The sequence below is a fragment of the Oreochromis aureus genome, linkage group 11 (genome assembly GCF_013358895.1).
Source record: "Oreochromis aureus strain Israel breed Guangdong linkage group 11, ZZ_aureus, whole genome shotgun sequence".
In the NCBI taxonomy this organism is placed as follows: Eukaryota; Metazoa; Chordata; class Actinopteri; order Cichliformes; family Cichlidae; genus Oreochromis; species Oreochromis aureus.
This window is the reverse complement of record NC_052952.1, coordinates 31,076,882-31,093,372: the sequence shown is the minus strand read 5'-3', so window position 1 is coordinate 31,093,372 and position 16,491 is coordinate 31,076,882. Positions and strand designations below refer to the sequence as shown.

Genomic DNA, 16,491 nt, shown 5'->3' with positions numbered 1-16,491 from the left:
TTTTCTAGAAATAGTCCCGCAGAGAGGCCCCCTTATCCTGCCATAATAGTTTTGAGGTGAGCCCCATTTACCAAATGAGCTTTTCAGAGCACAACATTCCCATTAACACCACTCATACAATCCCTCTTCTCCTTCAAATGTGCACCATGAGCTTCTCCACAGACTCAATGCACCAGCGAGCAAATATTTCATTTTTAGAAGTTTTGCATCTAGTCAGTCTCCCGTGAGCAAAGTTGGCGAAATCTTTCCGTTACCGAAATTATGCTAAATCCCACTGAACGGATTTCACGACGACACACCACATTCCCGTCTACAATCCCACTACGCTGGAAACTTCCCTGCAGTCCTTGCAGTGCTCACTTGGTTATGGTAGTGATCAATGGCCCCCTGGCAGTGGGCGTTCGGGGGGGGGTCTAGGGGTACAGGAATGGTGGTATTAATAATGCAAGGTCCCGGCCTGTCATATCCTCCATTAGCACAGAGGCCTAAAGGCTGATTGATTACTAATTAGATTAATTGCTGTCTTTTAGAAAAGGAGGAGAAAGTAATAGACTGGAGTCCTGACAAGTGTGATGCTATTGGAGCCAGGATGGCTGAAAAATATACATACAGTGTGAGGAAAAGAGGCTCTTCAGATTAAAAATCGGGCTTCTCCTCTCAGTTCAGTATTAAATTAAGGAAAGAATACCCTGAGTCTGTGCAATAAACAAGAGATCAATCAAGAGCCAACCCACCGATTGGTTTAAAAATGTCTAATAAATTGCTCAGTTCTCTGCAGGCCTCTCTCTCAAACGCACCTGTCCATGCCAAAGGAGCAACTCACCTGCAGTGCTCGTAGTACTAACTGAAGTCGACAGCAGTATTATTTGTTGCTTTGATTCGAGGCCATTGCCTTCCTCTTATTCCCACATTTGTGTCTTGTTAGCTATTGCTATCTGGAAAACACAACATGATAAGGCCAACTTCTATCCAGTTTTCATGTAATGAGGGTAATGCTACTGTTGCAGAAAACTGCCATTTGCCAACAGGCACAGAGGTTTGGAGAGATTAAGTTACACTTAATCTCCCAACTGTCCTTTAGAGATAAAACTAATAAAACTCACATCAAAGCCTTGAGTTGTGTTACACACATTGTGTAGTGTGAGTGGTAAAGTCACTAAATGATTAGGCAAATATATTTACCGCCATCTTTTCTTCCGCACAGCATTAAGTTAAATTCACAACAGTGATTTCTGCCCTAAGTCACTTTGGACTGAAATTGAGTCCAAAATGTGGGCAAAACCAAAGTAAAACTCAATTTCATGATATTTAGTGTCACAGTGTAACCTCCACATGATGAATGTGATGCATTTTTGTTTGAGGGCATATTTATTGTAAAATTGATCAGGACCTATCTGGCAGACTGTGGGAAGATGTTATTCTTAATAATAATTATCCTTGCTTTCAATTAACAGCGTCCGAATGTCTCATGCAGTCACAAAGTCTTTCTGAAGCACTTTAATCCAAATATTAAAATTTATTGGAAAACAATTCTTCATTAAAGCAGGCATCAGGCTTAAAAAATTCACATAATCCAAGCCCACGATCGACATCACAGCTGCAGTTATTTCTGTCAAAATCACATCTTAATTCCCAACAAGTGGCAAAGCAGGCATGCATGTATGAGACTAATTGGCACATTGGTATGGCCACACTCATTATACACGCCCACACTCAACATAAATAGCCTCACACTTCTGTGGGAATAATGCCTTCCAAATAGGGAGCTGTATTATTTGTTTCGGCTTGCCTCTACACCAACAGACCATGGAGAGCCATATCGTGCTCTGCTGGTTTTCACAAACCTCATGGGAGAACAGTCCCAGCATGCATTGCTACGTTCAGTGCAATAACTGTGCCACTTTTGATTTTAAAGGAAAAAAATGACAAGAAAAAAATGATTTATTCTCTAGAAGCCTGTCGAAAACATGCATTTGGCCCAACTGCAAAATTACAAGGAAAGCCTGTACCACAGTGAAATCTGTCGTCCATATCCATCTCACAAATCTGACATAATGTCATCGACATCAGAGCTGGACTGCCAGTGATGCACTTCGCCAACACAGGGCTTGCTTTTTTGTGCTTCTTATCTCATGTCATGAATCATAAAAAGACTCATCTTTATCAGCCTGTTTGACAGCGAGATGGGTCTTTACTCTTTCTTGTCACACATGAGTTCTCGAGAAGCTGTCAGGATGAAGTGGAATATTAGACCTATTAATTATTCCACTCCTCCATCCTGCTGGGAGGCAGTTCTGAGACAGTTCCTCATATCTGACAAAGTTCATTTATGCTTGACTCCACTGCTATAGCAACAAATGTCTAAAGACGGAGCTTTGTTAGACTACCATAACTGAAATCTGTTGACACATCATCCCAAAGGACAATACAACCAACAAATTCATGCACAATGCAGAAACTGTCATGAATAGTCTTTTGAACTTAAGTCACCTTCAGAACTCTTGACATGTTATTTACCATCTTTACTGTGTCATCGCTGCCAGGATGTACTTACATCTTTGTTTGGAGCGGGACAAAAAAAGAAAAAAGAAAAACTGAAGCCACACAGGGTTTGAGCAAGCAAAGGTTACAGACTTTGTTACAGTCAGGCCTCTGGGTTAGGAACCTGTAACACCACAAGCCATAGAGGAAGCTCTTTCTTATCCATTCTTTAGAACAACTGCCTCAGTGCATGTCTTTCCATGTTTAGTTCTGTCAATCTTGGTTTGTAGCTGCTTTCCTTTTTCTTCTTTCCATAAGCCCAAAGCTACCTCTCACCTCCTTCTCGCTGCCTCGGTGGCTCACTGCCATGACAACATGCTGTGCTAATTGAAAGCGACCCTGACTCGTCCTTTTTCCAAACCACTCTAGCTGATGCCCCGTTGTTTTTCTCTCCGCCGGAGGTTGACAACTGGCCTTTCGACTGCGGCGTCAACTCTGACCTCGCCGTGCCGGCCTCTCACCCTTCTCCCTCTGCGAACGCGGGGCCAAATCCGAAGCCACACAGAGCGGCAAGAAACTGCAGACTTGCATGTTTTCCTCACTGTTCTTATGAGATAAAGAAATTTCTCCAGAGTAAATGAAACCAGTCCTCTAGAGGTTAGAAAATGTGCTTTTTGCCATTTTTTTCATGCAAGTATAACTGATGCATGACATTGTTTACACACTAAAAAGAGATCTTCAATTTGAAATTCAATGAAGACGCAAACAATTCCGAGCAATCTTCCCTCGAACATGCTCTGCAAACTCTGAAGGACAAAAGCACAAACTCTAACTTAATGGATGAGATACAGCTGCAGCACAGACAACATGATTAGATTCTCCTCATACTTAATTCCTTTATCAAAAACTAGTGATATTCCACTAAAACAAAACGCTTGTACCTGCAGTGTTTCAACAGAGGTGGGCTGCTCTTATCACCCTCACTGAATAGGACTCGGGCCCATAATGTAATAGCCTAGCAGTGTGCTCATAAATCACTTGAAGAGGCTGTATGCCACATGCACTGACACTCCCAATCTGCCAACCTGTGTCTTTATTAAAGAGCATATTATACTGAAAGGGGATTTTTCTTCAGCTGCCCTGCTATAAATGCCTCAACTCATTTTTATGCAAACAAGAATACAAATACTTTCCTCTGCAGGCACAAATACATTTCTCTGAGCTTTAATATACACAAAACTGTCTGTGTGTGTGTTTGTGACAGAGTGCCTTTGTTTTTACATCTTGTCACCATTCCTCTTCACAATTACATCAATTGTCTCCCTCCCACAGCAAGTGAGGCATCAGTTCGGAAGTATGAATGTCTATTCATATCTGATTTGCCTTAGTGAAACTGTGTTATTGGCTGTACAGTGCACACAACAGTATGCGTTTGTGCTCTGCTTTGTTGATGTGTTATATTTGCTTTATCTCTCCATCCTTTCATTAACTTTGACAACTAAATGGGAAAAATCTCAAAAGTAAATGTCATGTGAGCTGACAAAGAAATAGCAATAACATGAGATGAGTCACCATATAGCCGTATATGTTGACAGAGAGAAAACATTGATCCTTTCCGTTTTCTCAAAGTTTTCTTCCCATCTAAAAGACAATAGTTGACTCTTACTTTCAAATGCAATCGATTTGCTTCTCCACCCTACTGAACTCTGAACTTTTTAATTACATTGTCCTAATCCTTTATTCACAAAAAAAACTAAAGACCAATGTTTCCTTTTTGAGCATTTTTCTTTTATTCTTTTGTTTTTTTAAATTTACTGCCTACTGCTTTAAACAACTGAAGTAACAACAGGCAAATGTCCCTTGAGATGCTCTTCTGCCCAAGTCTGATATGAGCACTTATGGATTGTGCAAACATCACACAGATCATTATGAAGAACTCAAAAAAAAATTCAAAAAAACCCCAGAAATCAGACAACATACATAAAATGGAACATAAGAAAACTCAGATTGTATGTGTGTGTTTTCCTTTCCCTTTTTTAAAAGCCTTTAACCTACAGTAATAAAACTGACTCAGTACGAGCTGTGACATTGTTACTATACTGTCAGCTCCAGTGATTTATTAAAACTCAAAGAAGCATAAATTCAACAGGATTACACACATAAAAAGAGGTTCTTGTTATATGTAGTTTTCAAAATTAAAAAAAAGGAATAAAAATAAGCAACTAAGCTGCATAAGGCCATTCAGCAAGACTTCATACACGTAATAGCAGAGGGCTTGTGTGAAATAGCAGGATGCCAGGAACAAGGTAAGATGGCAGCAAATAATTCGCTGTTATGACCCCCAAAGGAAGCGACTGAAAAAAGACTGCAGCAAGATGTCAAGTTCATTACAGGTCAATATTTGCATAAAATGTACTCGTTACATTCAATTAGAGCTTTTAATAATCACTATTTTTTCCATGCATCTTTGCTCTTTCACCCCTAAGGACAGCTACTCATCATCTTAGGGGTTTGGATATAATATACATGATGCACAAGCTTTATTGAAAGGATTGAAGGAATCCAAGATGTCAAGTCTCTGCCTGCACTAAGAGCTGTGATTATTTGTGCCAACTAAATGTGTCTAAGATTCTGCCGGCTGCCACAGTGCTTCCAACCAAAATCATGCAAATCGAGAACAGGAAAAACACTAAATCTCTTTCTCCCACTCATTTCTTGCAAACAAGGCGCATCCCTTGGTAAACACTGGCAGCAGAACACATCCTGCAAAGAAAGCCTCGCTGCTGAGAGACAGAAGTGTAAACAGCTCTCAAACTCTCAGAATAGAAGTTGTTACACTCTAGAAATAAAATACTGTGGATGGGAATTGAACAAAGGCATGGGTTACTCTTTAGAGGTTTTGCTTTGCAGGCTCCTCTGGCTGTGATATGGCCAGAGTCCTCCACAATCTTCACCCACAAAGGTAAAACTCTGTGAGCATGAACATAATTAGTCAGAAAACTGTCCCAATTCAGGTGTTTCCCTACAGACCTTACACAAAACTAATTCCTGTAATATGCATCATAATCATTAGCTACATAATTATGCTAACAAATAGGCTCGAAACACAAAACTTACCATTTTTAGTCTGAATAAAGGAAAACTTTTATGACCACAACTCCATGCCAATTAGATGCTTCAGCTGTCATAACCATTGCTGGAATGGAAGATGCACCAGAACTCAAAAACAGAAGCCAAAGCTGTCAGCCTGGTTGGTGTGTGCACCGATTTCTCAGCTCAGTGAAAATTCAAAAGAACGCCTGAAAATATCCAGAAACGGAATAAGAAATTCTTGAACACACCACATAAAACTACCTTTATTTGACAGCCTTTGTTAACTTAAAATCTCTTAAACTGTAGTAAATAATTCATGCTCACTATGTGAGCTCACATGCTCCCTATTTTTTTTGGTCGACCTGACCAAAAACAAATTTTTATTGTTCAGAAGGTCTCTTGCTCCGAAAGTTGGTGTATTGTGCACTAAGATTCCTGCTGCAAGCTTTAGCAATAGTCCAACACTTGATCTTTTAGAACTTGAATAGCTCACTCCTGGAAGATAGGATGCAAACCACCTGCTGCAAATTGAGTACTGTATGTTCACTTCCAACAGAAAAGAAAGTAAGAAAAAAGAAATCAGACAAGCAGTAATTTCAAATAGGTCCAGATGTAACTCATCCTTCCACTCTTCTTTAACTCCTTCAGGCGTACCTGTCCTTGCACCAGACATTTCAAAAAATGGTCAGTAGAAAACGTGTAGGTAAGAAGTGTTAGATAGCTGGAATTTAAATGCATCCATGTTGTATCTTCACAATACAGATCAAATAGTCTCACAGCAGCTGAGGCTTAGCCACTGTTTGTCATCTTGTCTAATGTGGAACGTGCAACACGAACAGTGAAGTAGAGCAAGGCAGACAGGTAATCCAGGATTACAACACCGACATGTCATTTCTGTGGACGCCGTTATTCCCGCTCAATCGTCTTTTGCATGAAATGCAGAGTTCAACCCCATCTGTCTGCTCGAAACTCTCCTCTGGCACCCATCAATGGCGCACCGTGGACCAGCATAGACGACGAGATAATGAGCTCCTGTTGCCTTGTCAACGCCATCCGTTTTTTTTCCCCCTCCGACAATCTTAAGCTCACGTTTGCCAGTTTCCGGGTGTTTGGAGCTCTAAAGCAAACAAGGTATCCAGATAGTAAATTAAATTTTATATTGTTTCAAAATCCTTCCAACAGGCACCCACAGACTGACAATATTATAACTAGTCTGCAGTTTCCTGGAGAGATAGTAAATGCAACAGCTTATAAGAAAAACTAAATCCTACAACAAGGGAGCATGTCAGAGTAACAAAGGTAAAAGGTAAGGTTCACACACAATCTCAGTGTGACAAGCTTGTAAAAAGTGAAGTTAAAGATTTGTTTTAATGTTGAAGGCACCAAGCATACACACTGACTGTCCTGTATTTGGCCTAAATGACTCATTGAATCCATTTACTGAAAAAAGAAAGTGAGTTTTTAAGTCCACTTCCTTAAAATTGTCTTAGTATGAGCGTTCAACTGGGATGCTTCATCACAGACTCCGACCTATAGCCTTCAGACAAAAGTCCATTTGTTTTTTCTTCTTTTCCCGTTTTCTATATCATCCAATTCCCTTTAGTTCTGTCCCCACTTCCCAGTGTTTTATCATCATTCCAATTATGTGTTGTGCAAGCACACAGCCACATATTCGTTTACGAAATATAGTCATCTATATATATGCCATCTCAATGATTTCAACAAAGGTCTTTGAGAGCCACATGCTAAAAACACGCTTCTAATAAACTTAATAAGACATGATTTCATGTTTGCACTCTGTATGATCATATTATCTGCTGAATCATAGGCTAAGAAACGTGGCTGCAGTATCGATCACAGCTGGAGGCCACTTTGTGCATATACCTTTCTCCTACCGCAGCTTAACTAGAGCTTCTTTTCTGTTGGAATGCCAACACGCCTCACCTTTATCTCTGTCGCAGTTCTTATCTGTTTGCTTTTCTTTTGTCAGTGTCACATTGATCGCTCAGACAATAGCTAATCTATATGTGAAAAGTTGGCACTGTGTCACGTTGATCACGTAACAGGTTAGTGGATGTAGGTCTACTAATGTTTGTGTGATCAACGTGACACAATGCCACCGTTTTCTGCATAGATCTGCAATTGTTTGCATGATCAGCATGAGATTGCAGAAAAAAAAAAACATGTCTAAATAAATTTAAAGATAAAGACATACAAAAAAAATTTGGTTTCAACAGAAAAGGAGCTGTCAGAATCAAAAATGATGGCAGTGTGTCATGTCAATCACACAAATGTTAATGTTTGTGTGATTGACATGACGGTCATGTCGATCACACAAACATTAGCAGACAAATGTTTGCATGAGCAGCATGACACAGTTTCAGTATTTCCAAGCAACAGTCAAAGATATCAGCTCAACTCTTTCCTAGTTGTCATCTTTCTTCTGGCAAGGAAAAAAAGTAATAATTACATGCTGTATACTCAGTATCAATCACAAGTTTCATACACAGATTATTTTAAATGACCAGCCTGCATGAAAAACAATCAAGTATCATTTATTATGTTTTCATACATCCTTGCAAGTTATTGTGAGGTCTGTCCATCGAGAGGTTACAGTGTTTCAACTTGTAATCAATCCCATTCTAAGGAGACTTTGATTTGAGGTCAGACTAACAACTGACTTGTCTGTAGCCAAAGTGTTTTAGACAAGACGACTAAAAAACTGAAGATTACTTACTCGATGCCCTTTTGCTGTGTTCCAAAGTTGTGTGAAGACACAGAATAAATTACAAAGTAATTTTAGTCCAAAGGTTTATCCACGTGAGGGGGCTTCTTGCTGTTTTTAGTTTAAAGTGCATCTTCCCCCCATCAACAACTGGATGGCTGGTCTGAGCAACAGTTTGACCACATTCCTCATGCTACCTCTGTTAGTGCTTCATGGCATTTCCTGAAGAGTGACATTCTCTCCCCACCTGTATACCATTTAACACAACACTGATACATTCCAGAACATTCAAACACTGTCTGCAAGATAAGGTATACCTTCAACTAGAGCATCAGATACTTTGCTGCCAGAGACTTTCATTGTTCTTGTCTATTTTGCATCCACATTGCCATTTCTTATAATAATTTAAGACAGATGTCTGGACCTACTTTTCAATCCCATTCTATGCAATTTCTACCAAACGCTTTGCTAATATAGGGTAAATTATTTTTTAGTGCTGCATTAATCCACTTTTTTACTTCACTCTAATGCCTTTTTTAAAAACAACTTGCAAAATAAGACTCTGAACACACTTTAGTAGATTCAGTGTCAGTTTACAGTAATTGCAGAAGAACAGTTCTGGCACAGTGTTTATACAAGCCAATTCCCCCCCATTCCCCACCCCTTATCTGCCCTCCCTCCCAAGTGACTCTTTATTTCTGTTTGAACAAAAAAGATATTTCCTTTACAAAAGCAGCTGCTAAAACAAAAAGGAAAAAGAAAACACAGCACTCGCTGATGTCTACCACACATTTTCTTCTCTGTAGAGTGCAGTCAAAGCAGAACAGCTAACCTTTCACCTGGTTTTGTACGGGAGGCTCAAAAAAAGTTGTTTTGCATAATATGTGCAGTGAAAATCAAAATCGAAACCATTCCAAACTGGCACATTCAGCAAAAGAAGGAGAGCTGTTCAAAAGGGGAGCGCAGAAAATAAGAAAATGTTCAACATCAGTTTGGAACGACATATTATTTTGTTCAAATTGTCTGAATTAGGGCTGTGCGATATGACCAAAATCTCATATCCCGATATTAAGACATCTATCGTCCGATAACAATATAAATCACAAAAATGTAACATTTTCTGTAAATTCTGTGAATGTCGGGCAGCTCGACTTGCGTGAAGTGTTTCCAGCTGGGCGTCGCGTACCTGGAGTCGAGTGTTTTAACTGATGCATGAAATGATACATTTTTAGACATAGGCTGTAACAGCCGCCGTTTTCTTTGTGAGTATTTATTACACAGCGTGCTGCGGGGAAAAGCCTGTTCTAACGTTTGAGTCTACGGTTTATTTTTTAGCACCTGACGGCTCTTTTTTGCTTCTCACCCGTAAATACTCTGCATCTTTCACGTGATTCAGTTTATTTTGAAAAGTCTCAACAGGATCTTGAGCTTTATTGTGAAAGGTTTATGTGGAAAATAAACAAGCGGACACGAGGTGGTTTTACCGTCGTTGTTGCTAACGACAACGCATAAAAACAAGCGCTTGTCCGTCTGTAGTGTGGTTATATTAAATATAAGAGAAAGAGAGAACTTTAGGAAATTAATATAGCCACTACAGTGACCATCAAAATAATGAAAAAATATTGCCGTAAACAGTTTATTTTGCGACACCACGAAACAAACGATAGTGTAAAATGAAACGATAGACGTTTTTATATCGTCATCCGATATATATCGTTATATCGAACAGCCCTAGTCTGAATCTGAATCTGTTTGAATCACAACATTAATGTTGTCACTGTAAACCATAAGCAGTAAGACATAATGCCAGTCAACGCCCTTATTTTCAACTGACGTGAGTTCTTTGCCCGAGTCATGACAGGTAAGTGAAATGATGGACTAACTCCTTTCTTTGGAGCGTTTGTTCATTAATGGCTGAGAATCAACCCTATGTCAACATACTGGTTGGTAGCAGCAAAGGCCAGAAGGGACATGAGGTGGTGCTCACACCCACCACTGTGTTGTGGCCTGGCGCGGGCCTGTGCTTTAGAAAGGAGACTCATGGAAATCAGTGGGGCTTGGCCGGGCTTCACTCCCGCCTTGGTCCGCTAATGGCTTTCCAAGTTTGCGGCTGCCATTTGTCAGCTTGACTGATGTCTGCTCCATGACGATCAATCTCTTTCAATCGTCCATCTCTCCACCATCAGAGCAAAAGTACAGTGCTCCGACATGTGGGACCAGAACAGCATGAATTTGCTCCCAGAATCAACCTCACAAAATAAAACACCTGAAGCTTCAAAGTTGCAGGTAGGGCAGGGTGTGTTTTGAGTATTGTGAGGATAAGGGGATAAATTTAGTGCAGCAGAAGAGAAGACAAAACAAAAATGGGAAGAAAAAAAAACTTGGCATTCTCGTCTTGTACATAATAGAAGAGCATCAGACACAGCCAAAAACCACAGAAAGCAAGACGAGCTGTTGAGATAGGTTGTTCCTATTCCTGGAACATTTTCAGTAGTCTATGAAAAAAAAAAAAAAAAAAAAAAATAGGGGTCTGCATCGCCCCTCTTACTTCATTAAGCGATTCTTATTGAAGCCTTGCAAGCAGGATCCAAACAGGAAACATTAAGTCTCTAGAGAATAGAGAGAAAGTACAGCAATTCTGTCTGTGTGAAAGAGTGAAAAGACAGAGTGAATGAGGTGTGGAGAGTGAATATAAAGCAGTGAGAACACAGGGAGGAAAAGGAATAAAACATAGTTAGGGAGCAACAGTGTGAAGGGAAAAGCTAAAAGAGGTTGCAGTGCCCCAGGTGAGCCCTGTGGTGGGTCATTTCACAGCCCTGTAGGCTGAATAACACTGACAGGTCAGCTGGAAGACTCACTGTCAAGAGAAACTCACGACAGAAAGAAAAGAGCACAGGGCTGCACCTCTACCCACAATTTCACACATAAAAACAGTACATGCAAACGCACACCTCCCCGTCTTCACCGCAATATAATTTCCTTTTCAATCTGCCGCACAATAACCTAGCCACTGTTTATTGACCTTTACCATACAACTATTCACCAGGCAATCACTCCTTTGGCTCAAGACACAGAGATATAGCTCCCACTGCTCTGCCGCCTCAGTGCTGTAAATCCACAAATGTACAACTGGCTTCAATAGCTGCGTACATAGTTCAGGAAGTGCGTTTGGTGCCTGAGCGAAGGAGGAGTACCTCTCTGACAGCAGCGATGATTGGCTCATCAAAGAAGACAACTCAATATTATAACCACCATTAGTGTAGTAACAAATCAATTAAAGGGAATTACAGCACTAAAGGCCCGTGTTCACATGAGTGCCTGAGAGGCATATGGTTACGCAGTCTGTATTCACAACATTATACTTGATGGTTCTCAGTCTTGCCCAAGCTGCTGTCATCCAGTTTCACAGGCATAACACAATGGCTTTAAAATCTTCAATTAGGACAATGCCCTTAAGGAAGGGCAGTATAAATAAAAGCATACAAGAGAAACAAGTCAAATCAGTCTCTCCTGAAGGAAAAAAAAAAAAAACTATTTCAGAGATTTTTTTTTTTTGATTTTTTTGATTTTTATGTGTTGCTCCCTGATTTTGATCAAGCTCTAAAAAGGAGTAAAACTCCCCAAATCTAAAATGACAGACTTCATCCTCACAGATATTTTTAAAATAGCCCAAATGTTGTTTTAGAGCTTGTATACCGGCACTGAACTTCCTCCTTTATTTCCTTGTTTTGTTGATCATGTTTGTAGACTTGGAGTCTAAATACAGACTAATGGGATACTGTCAAGTTTGGAAGGCTTTTAAAAAAAAAAAAAAAAAAAGTCATAAAAAAATAACAGACTGATTAACAAAATCTGTTAGAATTTAGATTTCTGGCATTGCAGCTTTTTCTCTGTACACTGTGTTTGGATTATATAGCCAGAATAAAAAAGCAATACTCTGATCTCCACAGGTAAGATAAAGGTTGAGTGAAAATAAACGTAAAATTCATCTCAAACTGAAACAGGGAGCAATTTTAACACTCACTGGTTTAATTCTTTTGAGACTTTTGCTGTTTGTTTCAAGGAGAGTCGAATGCTCTTCAGCCTTCTCATGCATGAAAATTAGAGGCGGTGAGGCGGCTGTGGCGGATCCGTCGAGGAGGCAACCTCCTGCCGCCGAATGAATGTCAGTGACAGTGCAAGTCCTATTTGCCTGACAAGCAGCGGGGAAGCAGGTGGGCAGGCTGAGGCTTATCTGCCAAAACAGCCGGGGTTACACCACACCTCCTGCCACAAGAACTGCTACGACTCAACGGCTACATGCAGAGAGAATGAGAGGGTAGCAACATGATGGAAGAGACATGAGAAAAGGGAGGTAGAGATACAGTAGGTTCGGGGAGGAGATTAGCAGCGTAAAAAAAAAAAAAAAAAGAAAAGCCAGGAGAATGATTAGATCCTCTGAGCTATAAGAAAGTGCTGCTTGCAGAAAAGGCAGGAGAATACCAGAGGGAGGAGAACTGAGAAATGGTGAAAATGATATATGTGTGGGTACTGATATTAGAGATTTAGAAAGCAATTTAAAGAAAAACATACACATTTTATTGAGCCAAGGCACTTAAATGAGCTCCTCAAACACAGGGACATTAAAGACTAATCAAAATATTTCCACAACCAAATCCCAATTCACACTGGATCCTTTATCACAACAGAAAACACTAAAGAAAAAGACAACAAATAAAAGATAAAAATAACCCCCTTAAATTCCTTTGCCTTTTGCTTTCTTTACCAGTGACCTGGGACTGCACTATTCACCCTTGCGTGTCCCACATAAACCCGTCTGCTGCTCTTATCTTAGAGGCTGGCGGCCTATGTTGCAACACACCGTCACTCCACCGGGGGCATTGCACCTTTCCCAAAATCATCTCCAGGGTTTCTGAAGTGTTGACTAAGCAGCTCCAGGCTCACTGTCAGGGAGCTCTGCTGGGGTTTTGCGAGGAAGTGTGAATGTGAGATACCAGGTGTCACTTTAATTGAGACCTTGATGCTGCCGTCTAAGCGAAACGGAAAAATTGTAGCGCAGATAAGGCGACGTTACACCTGTGTAAGGACAGCTGATTACACGGTGGGATTATTTTAAATGAAGCTCAAAACAAGGACTTTATGCACCTAAATATTTTATCACTGCACCCAAATCACGTCCCCTGCAACACAGAGGGTGAAAAGCATTATCCAAACAGACAAAGAGGATTCATCTGTGTGCTGCACGGAAACAGACTGTACGTCTTTTCTGTGGTGTAACAACATTACAGCGGTTCCCATTCTGATTGATGAAAGTGCCATGTCTGCAAGCACCTCTTTTACATAGTGAAGAGCCTTCCCTGCAGCCCGCCATTTATCATCTGACAGTGGGATGGCTGTATTCATCTTAATGCATTGCAGACCCAAACAGGTCCCAGGTCACACACTGCTGCCATGAATCCCTGTGTCTGATTCTAAAAGAGGAGGAGAGATGAGATGGCCAGGGAGTTTTTGGTGGGTGCACAAAGATAGCAGAAGAACAATACTGTCACTTTAATGTTTGTATCACCTCCTAACACTACCTGCATTGTGACAGGCCATCAGTAAAAGCTGTCCTAAGAGTATAGAATGTTTTACGAATTCTTATAGGGTAAAGCCCCCCCCCAAAACGCATCCTTATGACGCACAACTGCAGCATACTTTGCGTGATTAAGACGAATTTCTTTTAAGCTGGATTCACTGCCAGAACTTTTTCCACTATTAACTAAAACTGAGGTACAAACATCCTCAGACTAGTCCTGCGGTCTTGTCTTGAGGTGACGCCATGTTGCTTTTGGCATGTAACTGTCCTGAACTGTTACAAATGCCAGCGTGTTGAAAGCTTTCATGTTTAAAGATAATTCAGGTAAACCGTGAACTGGAAAAACAGTGTATTAGAAAAAGAGTTCATTCATGATCCAATTATGATCAAGTAATGATGCCTATATCCTTTCAAACTGTGGATTTGCAGAATTCTTACATCACAATTTCCACAGGGGGAGGAAACACAGGCGGAATTAATGCTTACCAAGTTCAGACTGCACAATAACAGCCCAGTTATGGTCCAACACACACAACATAGGGTCTTGCTGGAAATGGTTAACGTGCATGTCAGTTGATTGTTTTCTCTCACATCTCTCATAACTGGGGTACATTATAATGTCCCTGCACAATGACTTGCATGTCACATTTTTTTTCTCCAAAAAGTCTTCCATGACTGCTTCATTATCCAGTTTAGATAGGTGGAACTGTGAAGCAGAATAGACAGCCATTATTATACACACACCACTTAACTCTCTAGCTCGACTCTCCTTTCCACTGACATCATGCATGTCGTGAAAGCCAACAATCTTGACTGACAAAAAGAAACAAGAAGCAAAGCTTTTATGTCTCTAATCATCTAATCTGAAATAGTGGCCATCATATACATAAACAAAAATATTGTGTAGTCTGTGCTCAGCATAAGAAGTGTCCCAGTAAGCGATGGCAGCGAAGCAGCATGTTCAAAAGCCTGACTGCTGCTGAATGGATGCAGTCACCATTATGCAGCCTTGCTTTACCTATTGTAACAAGTCAGAATGTCGGTGTGAAAAAAGGTTCAAGTATCAGAAACATGTTGCCACCATGCTATTTTACCCGCATGACATTTCTGACCAGAGAACAGAGAGAGGGCATTGTGGGGGTAGAGAACCGTGAATGAGCAGTTTTTCAATCCCAGTCTTCTGCTGCTGCTGCTCGAGTTTGACCATGTCAAAAATGTTGCTGCTGGATGCAGAGCAGGCCACTGTGTAATCCGGTGAGAGCCGTGCAGAATAAATGGCAGCTGCTGCTGTTGTCGCGTCTCACTCTGAAAGCGCCCCAAGTCAAAATTCTCACACAGTAAATTAAAAGCACAATAATGCAAAGCAACCACAAAGAGATTGGAGTCAAGAGCACAATCATGATTAATTATACCCCAAAACATAACAAACACGCCTTTAAGCTGTTTACATTTACTCACCATGACTAAAAGCACCTTGATTTAAATCAGTTTATGCTCATTATTTATGGTTGTTACACCATAAGAGTAAATTAAATCCTAAGTTTAAAAAAAAAATAAAGGCACTGAATATCAGACTGAGATGACATCCAACAATGTGAAAGCACTTGATTTTTCCAACCTGCAGGTTGCGAGTCCAACTACAACTTCACCATCTTCCTAGTTGCATCAAAATCTTATGTCATGGGGAAATGCTTAAGTCGAATCACAGAAGTCTAAAGAACAGCAACACCAGTAATTAATATAAGAAAGGGCTCAAGGTCAAAACACTATGCAATAAACATTCTTCTTTGCTGTGATGCAGACCTTGAATTCAAGACATTTCCTGTCACACAATAGCAAACCTCTAATCTAAGCTAAACACATGCAAGTGCAGCAGTCTATGGAAAATTAAAAACAAGGCGTGACATGAAAGTATCTTGAGCAAAATTAATTCCATCAATAAAAACTTTTGGACATTTCTTCAGTTTGGGTTTTGCATCACTTTTCAAAGCATGCACAGGATAAACAGTGCTCACTGAGCTTCAACGCTTAAGACAAATCTGAGCCCCACACGCTACTTATAAATCACAACAAGATGTCAACATGTCCGAGATGTGGTGAATCAAGCAGAAATTGTGGCTATAAAAGTAGTAGACTTACGTTAACAATCTTTACAGGGAAGGAAAGTGACCATGACGAGTATAATTAAATTAACTCAGTGCTCGCCCACAGGATATTACAGCCCATGGCTGTTACCTACACTACTGAATTACAAGGGCACTAAAGCAAAGTGTTTGCCTCAGCAAGTGAGCAGATACTTCTTTATTTTCTTGCTTTGCCTGCTCTTCTTGGCCAATGGTGGGGGTTGGAGGGGGGGTGTAATTGGCATGCAAGCTTCAGCTGGGCTGTTAGATGAGCCAGGTCCCAAGCTCGGGCACAAAGCACAACGGCTCTGCTGTGCCCACAAAATTAGTTTAAAGCTGTGATTCAGCAACAGGCTGAGACCTGTACAGTGCCACTGGTGCCATCCATCATGGCAAATCCATTTCTCTGGCAGGACAACTGAGCCAAACCGACACCCCCTCACCTCGCACAAAGCACAGCATAGCAGCAGGTAGAAAGAAATATAAAATAT

At 40.5% G+C, this 16,491-nt stretch overlaps 1 protein-coding gene across 2 annotated transcripts in view; it reads right to left on the bottom strand.

Annotated features, from left to right (window-relative positions):
- Window positions 1-16,491, bottom strand: part of sema6e (sema domain, transmembrane domain (TM), and cytoplasmic domain, (semaphorin) 6E) — a 149,736-nt gene that overhangs the window by 88,627 nt on the left and 44,618 nt on the right. The gene's annotated exons all lie outside the window — the stretch shown is intronic.